General features: G+C 43.5%; 1 protein-coding gene across 1 annotated transcript in view; it reads right to left on the bottom strand.

Annotated features, from left to right (window-relative positions):
- Nucleotides 1-4,006: 4,006 nt before the first annotated feature.
- Nucleotides 4,007-6,000, bottom strand: part of LOC143981699 (galactosylgalactosylxylosylprotein 3-beta-glucuronosyltransferase 1-like) — a 223,231-nt gene continuing 221,237 nt past the window's right edge. The window contains exon 6 of the mRNA XM_077479715.1: nt 4,007-4,586. The gene's annotated coding sequence lies outside the window, so the exon portion shown is untranslated. The remainder of the gene's footprint in view (nt 4,587-6,000) is intronic.

Below are 6,000 nucleotides of genomic sequence, written 5' to 3'. Positions count from 1 at the left end.
CAGCAATGCTGGCAGCACTCATACGTCTTTTTCCCAAAGACAACCTCTGGATATGATGCTGAGCACGTGACCTCAACTTCTTTGGTGGACCATGGCGAGGTCTGTTCTGAGTGGAACCTGTCCTGTTAAACCGCTGTATGGTCTTGGCCACCGTGCTGCAGCTCAGTTTCAGGGTCTTGGTAATCTTCTTATAGCCTAGGCCAGTGATGGCGAACAGTGATGGAGCAGGTGTGTTAAATATGGTGTTATCGCTCTCACTCTCTCATACTGGTCACTGGAAGTTCAATATGCAACCTCATGGCAAAGAACTTTCTGAGGATCTTAAAAAAAAAAATGCTGATCTACATAAAGATGGCCTAGGCCAGTGATGGCGAACCTTGGCACCCCAGATGTTTTGGAACTACATTTCCCATGATGCTCCACTACACTGCAGAGTGCATGAGCATCATGGGAAATGTAGTTCCAAAACATCTGCGGTGCCAAGGTTCACCATCACTGGCCTAGGCCATCTTTATGTAGATCAGCAATTCTTTTTTTCAGATCCTGAGAGAGTTCTTTGCCATGAGGTTCCATGTTGAACTTCCAGTGACCAGTATGAGAGAGTGAGAGCGATAACACCATATTTAACACACATGCTCCCCATTCACACATGAGACCTTGTAACGCTAACGAGTCACATGACACCGGGGAGGGAAAATGGCTAATTGGGCCCTATTTGGACATTTTTACCTAGGGGTGTACTCACTTTTGTTGCCAGTGGTTTAGACATTCATAGTTAGTAAGGTTGAATAAAGACACCAGTCCATCCAGTTCAACCTGAGTGAGTGTCTACAATTGTCCCCATCCCTGTACATTGCACACTCATGTCGGTCCCTACCCTCAAGGAGCCCACAATCCAAGGTCCCCATTCATATACTAGGGCCAATTTTGAACAGAAGCCTATTAACCTACCAGCATGTCTTTTGGAGTGTGGGAGGAAACTGGAGTACCCGGAGGAAACCCACGCAGGCACAGGGAGAACATGCAAACTCCAGGCAGGTAGTGTTGTGGTTGGGATTTGAACCAGCAACTCTTTTTACTGCTAGGTGAGAGTGCTAACCACTACACCACTGTGCTGACATTAATGGCTGTGTGTTGAGTTCTTTTGAGGGGACGGCAAATGTACACTGTTATACAAGCTGTACACTCACTACTTTACATTGTAGCAAAGTGTAATTTCTTCAGTGTTGTCACATGAAAAGAATAAAGAAATAAGAATAAAATATTTACAAAAATGTGAATTTTTGTGAGATACTGTATATGGCCACACATGATTGAATGAGATCCCGGGAGGAGGTCTGAGCTTTCTAGGTGCACTGTGATGAGGATTTGTGTTCCTGAAAAACCCTGAGAGATGTTACACTAATGCCGCGTACAAACGATCGAATTGCCCGGCGTACTTAGTCCGCCGAAACGCATTTCACCGGACAATTCGATCGTGTGTGGGCTTCAGCGGACTTTCTCAGCGTAAAGTCCGGCGGACTTAGAAAGTATTTTTGCAGTCCAATCTTTCCGCCGGACTTGGGTTTCAGCGGACAATACGTTCGTCAGTATGCTAGTCCGGCGGACTAAGAATGACGCATGCTCAGAAGCAAGTACGAAAAGGAAGCTATTGGGCTACTGGCTATTGAACTTCCTTTTTCTAGTCCCGTCGTACGTGCTGTATGTCATCTCGCTAGCAAACGCCAGACTTTCTGTGTGGCCAAGTCAGTTCGGTAGAAAGTCCGCCGGACTATCCGCCAGATTGTTTGCCCGACTAAGTACGCCGGATAATTCGATCATGTGTACGCGGCATTAGCGTGGGTGACTCTGCAGTCGGGTCTACATGGTGAGATCCTGGGAGGAGGTCTGTCTTGTCCAGGAACACCGGGAGGAGGAGTTGTTTTCCCAAGGCATCCTGAGAAATATAATCACAGGCGTGGGTGACTCTGTAGTGGGGTCAACATTTGGAGGTGAGCAGGCATTCCAGCTAGAGGTGCTGGTCACTGAAGTCACTGGAAATTTATGAACTGTCACTGAAAGTTGCACAACGGTGGAAGTTTGTTATATTTGGACTTATTTTATTTGTATTTGTTTTTTGGTTGCCCTACACTATATTTTATTTTGTTTGATATATGGAGAGTCACATGTGAATACACTCTAATGCCGCATACACACGGTCCAACGGAAAATGTTCGATGGGAGCTTTTTGTCAGAAATTCCAACCGTGTGTAGGCTCCATCAGACATTTTCCATCGGATTTCCCGTTGCACAAAATCTGTTGTCGGAAATTTTGATCGTGTGTACACAATTCCGATGCACAAAGTTCCACGCATGCTTGGAATCAAGCAGAAGAGCCGCACTGGCTATTGACCTTCATTTTTCTCAGCCCGTCATATGTGTTGTACGTCACCGCGTTCTTGACGTTCACAATTTGTGACCAACTTTGTGTGACCGTGTGTATGCAAGACAAGTTTGAGCCAATATCTGTCGGAAAAAATCTGATGGATTTTGTTGTCGGAATGTCCGATCAATGTCTGATCATGTATAGGGGGCATAAGGCTACTTTCACACTGAGGATGGCGGGCGCCGGCGTAGTTTTAGCGGTGCTATTCGGCCACTAGCGGGGCAGTTTTAACCCCCGTTAGCGCCCGAAAAAGGGTTTAAACCGCCTGCAAAGCAAAAGCAAGGTTTGCAGCGCTGCCCCATTGTTTTCAAAGGGAAGGGGCGCTTTAGGAGCGGTGAATACACCGCTCCTATAGCACTGCAAAGATGCGGCTTGCAGGACTTTTTTGACCGTCCTGCAAGCGCCCTCGGGCTTTCACACTGGAGACACAGGAGAGGAGCTTTACAGCTATACAGGTGCTATTTTTAGTGCTGTAGCGCCTGTAAAGCGCCTCAGTGTGAAAGTAGCCTAGTGCCGCGTACACACGGGCGGATTTTTCGTTGGAAAAAAACTTGGATGGTTTTTCCGATGAAATTCCGCTCAAGCTTGGCTTGCATACACACGGTCACATAAAAGTTCTCTGAACTTTCGACCGTCAAGAACGCGGTGACGTACAACACTACGACGAGCAGAGAAAATGAAGTTCACTGCTTCCGAGCATGCGTCGAATTGTTTCAGAGCATGCGTAGGAATTTCGCGTGTCGGAATTTGTACAGACGATCGGAATTTCCGATCGGAACTTTTTACGACCGGAAAAAAGAGAACCTGCTCTCATTCTTTTGCTGGCCCGAAATTCCACCAGCAAAAGTCAGATGGAGCATACACACAGTCGCATTTTCCAACCAAAAGCTCTCATCGGACCTTTGGTTGCGGAATTTCCGATCGTGTGTACTATTAGTGGTGTGGGCAGAAATCACGTTAAGCCTATTAGTAGGCTAATTACATTATATATTGATTTCACAATATTATATTGATTATTGCGCTGATTATATATTTGATTGACAGATCGATAGCTCTTTCTCAATTCTGTGGGTTGTGGTGGTGCATGCCCGTTCTTAGTTGGTGGAGCAATTTTGCCTGGTTGGGCAGCAACAATGGTTGGGCATTTTAACATTGTTTGTCTAGTTGTCTATTTAGAGTCTATGTATTTCAATAGAATGAAAAAAGATATTTATATTTTTTTTAGACTTGGGATATGGGCTGTCATATTTAATATTTGATAAGTTATGTGGTTTGTTTCATTTTATGGCCCAAAAAACCAAACTGTTTTGTGAAGGGCCATACTTCTACTGATACGCTAGGTGAGGGGTAGAGCCCATATACATTTATCTTTTGTGTATGTAGCACAATGCATCAAGTGCCATTTGAAACAGGTCTGTGGGTATATCTGAAGGGCATCTTTACCAACAGTGAATTTGTCCGTTAAACTGATCCCAAAGGTTCCATTTTAGTAAACACTTGTATTGATTTCTGAGTATATGCTTTCATTAAAAGGCACCAAAAGACAGATACCAACAAAGATGACCTGAAAGTTCACCAGAATAAAAACAGGAAAACTTTTTTTTTATTATTGTCAGTGTGCCATTTTATGTTTTTTTTTTTTAATTATCGTCAGCAAAATCTGTTATGTCAGATGTAACATAAGCCTATCCTTCTAAAAAAAAAAAAAAAAAAAAAAACACAGAGAAATTTCTGGTCCTTCATATGGAAGCTTGATTAGCAAGTGTCGTACGTTTGATGGCGCGCTAGGCGGTGAGAACATCTTAATTAGCTTTGGTACAGAGACCCATATGTCTGAGGAAGAACCAACATATGTTTTACTCAGAGACAAGAGCTGGCTTCTTTTCTGCTTCCTCCTCCTATACTGGCTCTTCATGTCTTATATTCGGTATTAATTAGGAGCAGGGGTGACAGTAGCAGCAAGGCGGTTCTCTGCCGACATAAAAAGTTCTCTTTTTCATTTTTTTATTTTTTTTATTTTAAAAATGCGAACTGAAGCATCCACAAAAAAAAAAAAAAAAATCCACAATATTTAGTTTGTAAGAATAACACTGTAAAATCAGTCTTTTGTAAACGTTTCCTTCTGTATCTTCATACAAATAGAGTGACATGGACAGAATACCTGTAAGAAAAAAAAAAAGATTTTTATTTTTAACTTTCAAAAATCAAACAAACTTTGATTTTTATAATTAAAATTATTATAAATGTATTATTATTATAAAAATATAAAAATATATAAAAAGCTCCAATCTTAAAAACAAGAGTCCACTATTTATATATAGCAGCGCTCAAACATGCAAAATCTTGTTCAGATGCCATTCATTTTTGTGCTCATGAAATAGTGGTGATACAGTCCAGTTTGTGAAAAGGAGAGAGATAAAACCCAGCTTCCACCTCAAGTTCCACCTTTCATGCTCCAAAATAAGAGCCCCCCTTGGGGGTGCACTCACCAAAAATTCTAGAGAATATGAGCCTTCATTATATCAAAATCAAAATACTCCTTGGCCGCTAGATGTCTCAAAGATGGGAGGTCCGATATTTTTCATAGAGGAAACAAAATTATACCAACATAGTGTGATATTGTTTAAACTTCTTTATTAGAACCCTCATATAAATAAATATGCGTACCAAATAAAAATAGAAACAATCGCATTAAGAGTGTGTACTGTGCCTAATGAACAACCTCCGGTCACCACGGACGTCCGCTCTGTAAACTGGTTTACTTCCTGGTACCCTGGTTGTTCAAAACTTGGTGCATGGAACGCACACGTCACTTCCGGTGTGTGTTACGCCCTTTCGCGTTTCGTCACTTCCGACTTCTTCCGGGGGCGTCCTTTTTTTTAAATTAAATCAGCCCTGTTGGGGGGGGGGGGGGGGGCGTTGTGTTGAGATCTCCCCTTTGAGTCAGGGAAGGGACTGAGGACACCGATTCCCACAGTCCCTTTCTCTGCAGCCTCAGCTGCACTGAAGTTGAATGGACAGGAGATAGCGGCTCCTCTTCATTCATAAACTGAAACATCGTAAATACCGTATATGATGCTCAGTTGTGAATAGACCGAGTCGCTGACTCTGTGTATTTGGAAAAGGAAGAAGCCGGTAAATGACCTATATACCAGCTCCTTTCTCCGCTCTCCATCCTAAAAGATCTGGGACATGGGGACACAGAGTTAGGGAGGTCGCAAGGGGACCCGGAGGACACAGAGTGGGACCCGGAGGACAAAATGGATCGGGGAGCACAGTGGGGGACAGTTGTAGGGTGAATAGTGCGGCGGTGGGGGGAGTTCCAAGCACCGATCTCCCTGACAGCTGTGGGAGGGAGAGGAGGAGAAGCGGCTGTCAGAAAAGCTATACAGGGAGATCGGTGCTTGTAACTCCCCACCCACTGCTGCACCGATCATCTCTGAGGCTGCCCATGTATCGGGGCAAGCATCGGAGCATTTACATGAGTACAAGTACTTATGCAGATGCTCGGTATTGGCACCGATAATGATACTAGAATCAGTATCGGTGCAACCATAATTAAGACATCATTATTT

Source organism: Lithobates pipiens, unplaced genomic scaffold, assembly GCF_037356315.1.
Source record: "Lithobates pipiens isolate NorthernLeopardFrog02 unplaced genomic scaffold, aLitPip1_a1.2 Scaffold_16, whole genome shotgun sequence".
Taxonomy (NCBI): Eukaryota; Metazoa; Chordata; class Amphibia; order Anura; family Ranidae; genus Lithobates; species Lithobates pipiens.
This window is presented reverse-complemented; position numbering and strand designations above follow the sequence as displayed.